Genomic DNA, 10,766 nt, shown 5'->3' with positions numbered 1-10,766 from the left:
ATCCAGCCATGGTGGGAATGGGAGGGGGAGGGGGGAGGAGTGGGACATGCAAACAGATAGTGGAAGGCATTGCTGCCTTGTCTGCAGGGGGAAAAAAATATAGACCAGGTTAGGGCAGCTAAGCCCGGGCTTAGCTGCCTGTGAGTAGCTGCAAGACTTGCAGTGGCACCTCCGTAGCAAACCTGCCTAGGGAGCCCACCCTAGGTTAAGGGCATGAGTGCACCCTTACCCTGGGCTAACTTCTAGTGTGTCAGTACTGACTGCTCCCAGCCAGCGCTGGCACAGGTGTGGGCTCCTGGCCGTTGTCGTGGGGATCCCCAGCATGCACCATGCATTGTGAGATTTCTGGGGGCTGGGATGATGCGTCCTTACCCCTGCACCTCCACACTGCCCATGGCAGCCGCGGACACACTCTTTCTCTGAGTGTGTGTGATATTACATAAACCGACTCTTTTTTTACTGAGACTTCTTGGGCACATATGCACCACACAATTCTATGTAAGAAGAGAAGGCTATCCCACCTCTTCCCAGAATGCTTTGCTACTGCTCTTTAGGGTGTACAATACATTCCAACAGTTATGATGACACTGCGATGGCATCACATAACGAATATAGCTCGAATATAGCTCTAAAGAGCAAATGTAGCTCTAAGGGCAAAGGGTCTCCAAAAAGAACTCGTCAGTACAAATCTCAAGTGCACATTAGAACTACTCCCATTTGCAATACTGGAAATATGTATGTGTGGAAAGAATTGGTTCAGTTTGGTTAATATTAAATGAGCATGAGCAGCTCTGTGGTTCAACTTGCTAGACTGACCAGGCTGACCTTTCTCCCCTCCTGTCCTCCTATCCAGCCCAGTATTACTCTTCTAAAATTGACATGTTTTGTGTCTGGGTTTCCTCCCCTCCTCCCTGAGACAGAGAGGTGTGCCCAGCCAGCCAGTAGAGTGCCAAGAGAAGCCGGGGACTCCAGATGCCAGGACAGCCCCAACAATTACCTCTCAGAAGCCAGAGAGGATTCAGAGAGACATGCAACAGCTGCTGGGTGGTGGGCAGGTGTCACCCAAGAGGCAGCAGAATGGTGGGGAGGGAATAGCCAGGATAGCTGCTCCACAGCTGCAAGCAGCTGGAGGAATGATAAGGCATGGGGTGGCATTGAGGAATGGGCCCCCTTTGGAGGCCAGGGATTGGGTGTCCAGGACACGTGCCTGGCCAGGGAAGACGGAATCGGCCGAAAGTGGGGAGCAATGTCTGAGATGCAGGGATTTATTTAAGGCAGAGGCTGCCGAGGATGAGCAGATCATTCGGGACGGGGTTTGTGGGCCAGTCTCCCTGAGAGGAGCCCAGGCTTTTGGCTCCCACTGATAGGTGAAGGAGGGGAGTGAATAAACTTCCTTCCTTCCCCAACTCTGAGGCAACGCCCAAGCCTATAATTCACTGCAAGATTGCAGAAAAGTCACTTTGGAGAATTTCTCCTCCCAAAAGCCGGACAATTTGTATATGGTTATGTGAAAGGGCCTGTAATTTGGCATTATCTGCCCCCGTACTTACCACATAAGATGGCAACCTTATGTGAGAATTGTCACTGGTTCCAAAATCTAATGTTCAAGGATCAGTCTTCTCAGCACCCCCTCCCACAAACCGCATTCCTCTAAGAGCACATCACATTAAGTGAAGGCCTTTAACCAGGGCTTGTCTTTGCCGCTGTGTTCCTTTGGAGTAAATTCAATCACGATCTAATTAACCACAGATGGAATAGGAACTTTGTCTGAATAAGGGCTGAAGTGACAACAGCCATGCTTCAACAATTTTCATCTGACACAAGTAATCACTTTGGCTGCTGTAATGAAGATGTTGGATGAGGCTTGGGAAAATTGCTGGAACCTTTTTTTCTTTCCTGGAGGACTGTCTTATCTAAATATAAAAGCTCTCATTAGTAAGGTTACACCACAGAACAAGCATTTGCATCAGTGTGTTTGTTAGTTTGATGGCTATATCTTGGCTTCCCTTTAGCTGACAGTGCTAAAGAAAAGCCTTCTTTATCTGGATTTCAGTTCCAATCCTCAAAGTTGTATTTTTTTAAATGGTTGCTATGCAAAACTATGTACCATCTCATATATTGCATAGAGATAAATATGCTTCTGCAGAATTCCAGACTCTTCTTTTTCAGGGCTCATTCCATACATTATTGTTAAATTTAATCTTTCACCTACCCTTTTAGGGCTGGCTGTTAATTTGGTTGGGGCTAGTGCCAAGAAAAAGAAATGAGGGACATGCAGTTGGTAACATGATTATATAACGTGATTATGTCATTCAGTTTCATCCTGTTGATGTCAGTTCAGCCAAAGTCCCTGCAGCCAGGGCTCTTAATTTAAACAAAAGGAAGGAATTCTGCACTATTGACAGCTGCATGACAGGTAGAAACCAACAAGGTAGAAATCACCATTGTTGCAGGGTAATCTAGTGCCAGTGATGGGCAGTTGATTCAGAACAGATGTGGGGGTGGGGAGTATTTATCCGCACAATACATTTATTAAATTAGCTGCCTCAAGGTGTGCTGATGGCCAGTAACTTAGATGGCTTTAAAGAGCTTTAGACAAATTAATAGAGGACAGATTGATCAGTGACTATTTTATTTCTTTTTATTGTTAGATTTATATACCGCCTTTCATTAAAGACAATCACAAGGCGGATTACAAAAGTTAAAACACATAATAAAAATGAATTAAAAGTATTTAGCTAAAAATATAAAAACAATCTGATATTAAAATATACAATATACAAATACAAAAACTATACATGGATAAAAACACGCAGAAGCAGCAATAAAACAATCATGTAAAGGCCTGGATAAAAAGCCAAGATTTAACCAGCTTGCTAAAAACTGTGACGGAGTCTGAGGAGCAAATGGCCACTGAGAGAGCATTCCAAAGCCTGGGGGCAGCAACAGAGAAGGCCCTGTCCCGAGTGCATGACAACCTAGCCTCCCTCATTGTCGGCACCCGGAGCAGAGCCCCCTCAGATGATCTCATCAAGAGGGCAGAAACCCTTGGGAGCAGGCGGTCCCTCAGGTATCCCAGGCCCAATCCGTTAAGGGCTTTAAAGGTCAAAACCAGCACCTTGATTTGGACCCGGAAACACACTGGTAACCAGTGCAGCTCTTTCAAAATAGGTGTGATGTGATCACACTGGGCAGCTCCAGATAGAACCCTAGCTATTGCTTTTTGTACAAGCTGCAGTTTCCGAATATTCTTCAAGGTCAGCCCCACGTAGAGTGTTTTGCCCATGGCTGTGAAATGGATGTACAAAGGCCATATGACACTGTGAGTACCAGTTGCTAGGAAGCAACAAAAGGGAAAACCTTTGCTTCCATACCCTACTTGGGTCTTCCTGGAGCATCTGGTTGGCCACTGGGGAATCAGGCTGTAGGGTTGTACGTTTTGGTTTTTTTCTGTTTTGTTTTTGGCCTGAATCCGAAACACCCCCCATTTTGTTCTTTGTTCAAAATCAGCCAATTCGAAACACCCCAATTTTGTTCTTTGTTCAAAATTGCAAAATCCGAATCCGAAATGTTTTGGATTTTAAAAAATGGCCCTGGGGAAAAACTAGTGGGTGGGGGTGGTAGTGCCCAATGGGTGGAAACTACCACCCAAATTTCAGAGGAATTGGGCAAAGGGCTGATTTTTGGTGAATTTTTGAAGTATAAGATTTTTCCCATAGGGAAGAATGGAGGTTTCAACAAAAGTATAGCTTCATGTTGGGGGGAAAGGGGTGGCCCAGAGCAGAGTAGGGTGGGTGGTAGTGTCCAATGGGGGCAGGGAAGCTGCCAGAATTATTTCAAAGGAATTGGGCAGAGGGCTGATTTTTAAAGATTTAATGGAGTTTACGCGTCTGTAAAGTTCTTCCCCATAGGGAATGATGGACCTCCATAATTCCTGCCTCATAACTGCACTTGTGGGGCACCAGGGTGGCCCAGAGTGAGCGGTGGTGTAGAGCACATAGGGTGCCAACCACCCCCATGGGTTGCTAACCCATGGGGTACTGGGTTCTGTTGTTTCTGAGATGTTTTGAGTGTAGATTCTACAGGTGAAACTCGGAAAATTAGAATATCGTGCAGAATATCGTGCAAAGGTCCATTAATTTCAGTAATGCAAATTAAAAGGTGAAACTGATATATGAGACAGACGCATTACATGCAAAGCGAGATAAGTCAAGCCTTAATTTGTTATAATTGTGATGATTATTACATGGAACCAATAAGACAAGGATTGAAGAATAGAACAATATCGGACCTCTGAAAAGTATACAGTGCACTGTGCTTGACTGGCCAGCAAACTCGCCTGACCTGACCCCATAGAGAATCTATGGGGCATTGCCAAGAGAAGGATGAGAGACATGAGACCAAACAATGCAGAAGAGCTGAAGGCCGCTAATGAAGCATCCTGGTCTTCCATAATACCTCATCAGTGCCACAGGCTGATAGCATCCATGCCACGCCACATTGAGGCAGTAATTGCTGCAAAAGGGGCCCAAACCAAGTACTGAATACATATGCATGCTTATACTTTTCAGAGGTCCGATATTGTTCTATTCTTCAATCCTTGTCTTCTTGGTTCCATGTAATATTCTAATTTTCTGGGATTGTGGATTTGGGGTTTTCATGAGCTGTACGCCATGATCATCACAATTATAACAAATTAAGGCTTGACTTATCTCGCTTTGCATGTAATGCATCTGTCTCATATATCAGTTTCACCTTTTAATTTGCATTACTGAAATTAATGGACTTTTGCACGATATTCTAATTTTCCGAGTTTCACCTGTATGGTAGCGTATGAGAGTGGATTCATGGTTTGTCATTGAAAATCTCATATGCTACCAAAGAATCTACACAGAACACCTCAGAAACAACAGAACCCAGCACCCTATGGGTTAGCAACCAATGGGGGTGGTTGGCACCCTATGTGCACTACACCACCACTCACTCCCAGCCAACCCAGTGCCCCCCAGGTAGAGTTAAGGGTCTGCTGAAACCTCCATTATTCCCTAAGGGGGGAAACCTTAAAGACACATTAACTTCAACAATTCCTAAGAAATCAGCCCTTTGCCCCACCCCTTGGGGCACTGCCACCCAACCCACTGTTTTGCCCCTCAGGCCCCCTTTCTGCCCCTCATCTGCCCCAAAGACATGTCAACTTCAGAAATTCTTTTTAAAAATCAGCCCTTTTCCTAATTCCTTTGGAATCTGGGTGGCAGCAGGCACCCATTGGGGCACTACCACCTGACCCACTCTTCTGCCCCCAAAGCCCCCTTTCTGCCCCGAATCCACCCCAAATAACCTCAACATCACACATCAACAACAGCAGAGCTTTGGAAAAAACCAGGCAGATTCCAAAGGTCATGAACATCCACATCCCGCCCCCCCCCCGCCCTCAGAAATGCAATTGATCTACACACAACAGTGTGAAACAACAACAATGAAATGCACACTGTCCCACTGGCCAATGAGGGTAAATGCGCACTGCCCCACTGGCCAATGAGGGTAAAATTTACCCTTAAATTTCCTTAAAAGGAATAAGGAGGCAATTGCCAGCAGATCAGCCCATGCTTTCACTGGCCAATCTGTGGGCTGGAAGGGCCGAAAATTCAAACAGATGTCAAAACTCAAAATGGAGACTGGAGGAGAAAGACTTTCTGCGATTGCAAAATGGAGTTCCGAAACAGCCAAAACAACAAAACGTTTTGTATCCGAAACAGGGACATTTTGTTTTGGCTACAAAATTTTCTGTTTTGAGCATTGGGTGTTTTGTTTTGGCTACAAAACAGCTGAAATGGCCTGTTTTGTGCACAAAACGTTTTGTATCTGAAACAAAACGCACATCCATAGCAGGCTGTTGATCTAGAACAGGGCTGTATAGCTTCGGCCTTCCAACTGTTGGAATGCTGTCCCCTTCATCCCTGAAAACTGGCCACTGTGTCTGGGGATGACAGGAGTTATCCAAAATCAGCTGGAGGGCCAAAGTTGTGCAGCCCTGGTCTAGATGGACCTTTGATGGTCCTCAGGTGGGCTGCCCCCAGTTAGTACGCAGGATGTGCTCAGCATCTTTCTCTCCCCCTACTCCCGTTTCCCATGCTGCTTGGTTTGTGAAGTGCACTGAGCAGCTATTTCCCATCTTTTCAGCCCAGATAATTGTGTGGCCATCCTTTCTCTCCCTTCCTGGAGGTGCCTATTGGGTCTTCTGGCAGCAGCACAAACTGGAGCCACTGTCGTCCCCCACATCCTCTTCTTTTGCTTCTGCTCTAAGGAATGAAAGGAAGTTGAGGCCTGTAGAGTGCTGGCCTAAAGCATCTCTGCAGCTACGCTCTAAGTCTGCACAATACTAGCTTAGATACACTTCCTGCCTGCCTGGCTAGCCAGAATGGCATTTCTCAAATGTGGCAATGTCATGGGATGGATTCACTGAACAGAGCTGAAGTTCTGAATCAGGTGCCGGGGGGTGGGGGGGCAGGTTGCTGAGTGACATTGCACTGGACATGATGATCAACCTTCCAGCATTCAAGAACATCATCCTTTTTTGCCACTCTCTGACCTTTCTTCAATCATCAACATTTTTAAGCATGTTGGTGCTATTTACCATGATGGGCATTTCAGAATGGTAGCATTACAAAAACATCATATTTGCATAGGAGCCGTCTGATTCTATTGCCATGACCCCAGATTCAGTAACCCTGCCCTTGGGGGTTGAGGAAGAGTTCAGGGAATGAGACAAGACCTTCAGGAGCTAGACCCTGGGTGACCCCTGGCTATTGGGACCCACTGAAAATAAGTACGCCCTACTTCTAACCACTGTTCCCACTGACTCTTCCAAGACTGGGCTGGAAAAGGCCTGCAACGAAAAAGGACAAGATTTCCATGCATTAAAGCTGTTGCAGATGTCTACTTGTGGCACACGGCTTCTGATTTAAATGCTACTCTCTAACTTTAAAAGGATTTTAAACAAATTGATCCTGGCTGGATTGCATTAATTTGCCTACTGGGAAATACAGCAGAATGTTACAGCTATTTATAGATATGCTGTATATATATATATATATATATTTTTTTTTCCCCTCGAGCTATTTCCCTATGAAACAGATTTGATCAAAAGTAAAATGGTGCTCTTGTTAAGACCATGTTTGATTTTTATTCAGTATTTGACTTTTTAAAATGTGTTTACATAGCAATCTAGAAATCCCATTTTAATGGAAATACCAGAGTGCTCGAAGGGACATCACAATAAAAATTGAGTACTTGGCAATAAAATTTCTGTGTCAACAAAATATCAGATGATTAATCTTGTAAGAATTTTAGAAGAGAGAGAAAGGATAACCTTTGCTCCTCCTCATTCATTTTATGTAGGAATGTTAATAGTCTTCAGTCCACAATCTTCTGCAAGATGTTTAGGGAGTAACTGCACAGCAGTTCAAGGTGGGCAAATGGATATTCCACACCCTCTGTAGCCCACATTTACCCAGGACTTTGGCTTAGACAGGATTTTCAGTCATCCACATGCTAAGTGTGGGTGACTGCAAGAACATCACAGGCTGTGCAGACTGTCCCTCAGGTTTGCTTTGAGTCTGTGTCTCTCCCCCCGCCCCCCCGCCACAAAGGTACGTAATTGTCTTTCAGGATACCAGCTTTATTACACTCCCTATATATCTGGCTGAACACAAATTTACCTGTATGTATGGAAGGGCAGAGCAGCAATCTTGGGGCCACAAATGATGTGTGTGCTATCTAGACCAATCACCAACTAGCTTCAGCGTATTAGAAAAACTACTTGATCCCTTTGGAGCAAGCATGGAACCTGTGGACAAGCCTTTAAATGTATGTAAAATCCAATTCTAGAAAGAAAAAGGAAGCTGAGACTCGGCTACAGGCAACCTGAAAAATGTTTTTTATCCATGTGCACCATCTGTATTCGTCTTATTATTATTATTACATTTATCTTCCTCCAAGGAGCCCAGAGCGGTGTACTACATACTTGAGTTTTTCTTTCACAACAACCCTGTGAAGTAGGTTAGGCTGAGAGAGAAGTGACTGGCCCAGAGTCACCCAGCTAGTTTCATGGCTGAATGGGGATTTGAACTCTGGTCTCCCCGGTCCTAGTCCAGCACTCTAACCACTACACCACGCTGGCTCTTATATTATGGATGTTCTTCCATATCATTCCAACTCACTGAATTTGTACAAACTGGACTCCAGGTTGACTCTTTCCTCCTGCAGTCATCTTGCAGCCTGTTCTGAAGCAACTGAGTTTATTTCAGATGCTTTGGAAATTGGGTGCATTCAGTCTATTGGTTTATTATTATTGTTGTTTTCTTTTTAAGAAAATTAAATGAGGTTGCATTTGGAGGGCTTTTTGTCATCATAAATGAAAAGCAGAGATATGGCACAAAATAGTACTTAGAAGTTAACTGTGGTATTCCTTCTTTCATTTGTCTTACTATTTTCCTAAGCACAATGCTCATCAGGGCGCTTTCCAGATGAAACCCTACAACAGGGTCACTACGGATCTCCTAAGTGTGCTTCCGTACTTCCTGTGTTGTGGCACTGCAGTCCCTGTGCTGACAGCAAGGTGCCAATCACATTTCCGATGCCTTCTTTTGGGTTTTATCTTTGCGATTAGTGCTACAACATTGCAAGTCCGTTGCAGAAAAATAGCTGTATTTTCCCTTTTTAGTAGTTTGAGATTCTGGGGATTGTTTTCAATATAATCCTGCCAAGCCGAAGCATTTTACCAGTGTTGTAGTGTGTGAAATCTGGAAAGTGCCCAGGGATGCTTTTGGCTCTGCTCAGCTGTGGCAATGTCTTGTGGAAATCCTGGCATGAAATGATTCCAACATGAAGTTTATTTTGGAAGCTGTTGGTGCTCTTAGCTGCCCAGTGAATGATACAGTTTGGATATCCCTAAGTCGGGAGACAGACCTTAGTTGAGCTCTCCTGCCCAAGGTTGAACATGGTGTGATGAAGCCATGGATGCCTGTGGTAAATGCACACTCATTTATTTTGTCCTGCTCTTGTCTCTGGGCAAAAAGGTTTTCCAGATCCTTGAAGTTTGCAAAAGCCAATGAGCAGTGATGAAAGGGGAATCTAGCTCTATGGATTCTAAGGGCCAAGGGAACTGATTCACCAGCTGACAGATCCTAAGGATCTGTGCCTTCACTCAGAAGGCAATCATCAGTTGCGATAGATCAATGGAGACAATGAAATCCTGTCCCACCTCTGAGGAACTAGCCTTGGCTTGTATATCAGCTCATTGTTCTTGGTGGCATTAGTGAGCTCACTACTTTCTTGATCGAGTGAGCAAACATGGTGATAGAAAAGGAGTCCTTTGGCTAGAAGAGTGGTCTTTTCTATATTGGGTCCCCCAACACTAAGGACACTGATTGTACCTCTGAAAAATTAAGCACTGAATCCATTTGATGGGCAAATGTGTCTTTACAGAACATTGCCTCTTCTCCCATCCACTCGGCAATGGCTACTGCTCTCCTTTGTCCAGCTCACATTTGGTAATGCAAGCAAGATCAGTAGCTCCATTGTTAAAATTTCCATGAATTCGCATTCTTATTGTTTTCTACTAAATGTGCAATGAATGTCAATGGGGAAAAGGCTGGGGTCACACGTGGTGGTGGTGGTGGTGTGTGTGTGTAGGAGAGTATGAGATAGGCACTACTAGCCTTTTCCTAACTTACTAAGATAGAATATCCCCCCGCCCCCCATCCCCTTGATCTGTCTTTCTGGTACCATCTGACTAGACTGTCCTGTCTTTCCATCTCATCTCCATCCCCAGGAACAGTGATCTTTAAACAGGTAAGTCCCTGGACGTATAACTGGCATGTCATTTCATGACATGTTTGAAATGGCTGCCTCTGGTACTCATTTGGACTTCAGGCAATCACATTCCATTTCTTGGTTATTGACCTCTGTGAGGGACGTGCTAGTCAGTAGCTTACTACGCACATTGGCCCAAGTTTCTTGGACTCCATCTTAAATCCCTAAGCCCTATCTTGTAATGCATGAACAATACAACTGTTATTCCTTCATTCCTCGATACAGCTTCAGTTAATTCAGCACAACTGTTTTTTCTTTTCCTTGCCCACATTTACATAAAATTTCCCTATTTTTTTAACCTATATGCTGTATATAATTTCTACCACTGAAAGACGATACCAAAGAGCAACTTTTACCATTTCCTTTGGCAATACCTACTTTCAGCAGGCTTTCCCCTTGTATGGCTGCTGCTTGAGCCCTGCAATGAATGAATAAAGCTGCAGCAGAGTATTTATGATATTGTCTTACCGGTGTTGGCTCTTTGTAGATTTTATGAGGGTATCCACTAATGATATTGGGAAGGGCACTACTAGCAGCAGGGCCATGCTGGTATGATCTCCAGTATAAGAAGACTAAATATAAGAGTAAGAGTTATGGCTCTGTGGTCACCAGGAGTCGACACTGACTCAACGGCATAGCTTTACCTTTAAGAGTTCTGAAGTCCTTGATTCATCTCCAAGAAAGCCGGAATCCTCTGAATGACTGTTAATGCAAAGAAGAACAGTGCTTTTGAATACCAATGGAGATAATAAGGAGTCATTTTGCCACATGTTGGGGGATTTCTCAGTAATTTGACCTGCTTGATCTTTAGCTTGTAATTAATTGTCAAGGCTGTTATCAGCATTAGGGATCTGTTTCGGCTTGGTGCCCAAAATTAATAGTGTGTGTATTTT

This window comes from Hemicordylus capensis, chromosome 1 (genome assembly GCF_027244095.1).
Source record: "Hemicordylus capensis ecotype Gifberg chromosome 1, rHemCap1.1.pri, whole genome shotgun sequence".
NCBI lineage: Eukaryota > Metazoa > Chordata > Lepidosauria > Squamata > Cordylidae > Hemicordylus > Hemicordylus capensis.
The sequence above is the reverse complement of the archived record's forward strand: the minus strand, read 5'-3'. Positions refer to the sequence as shown.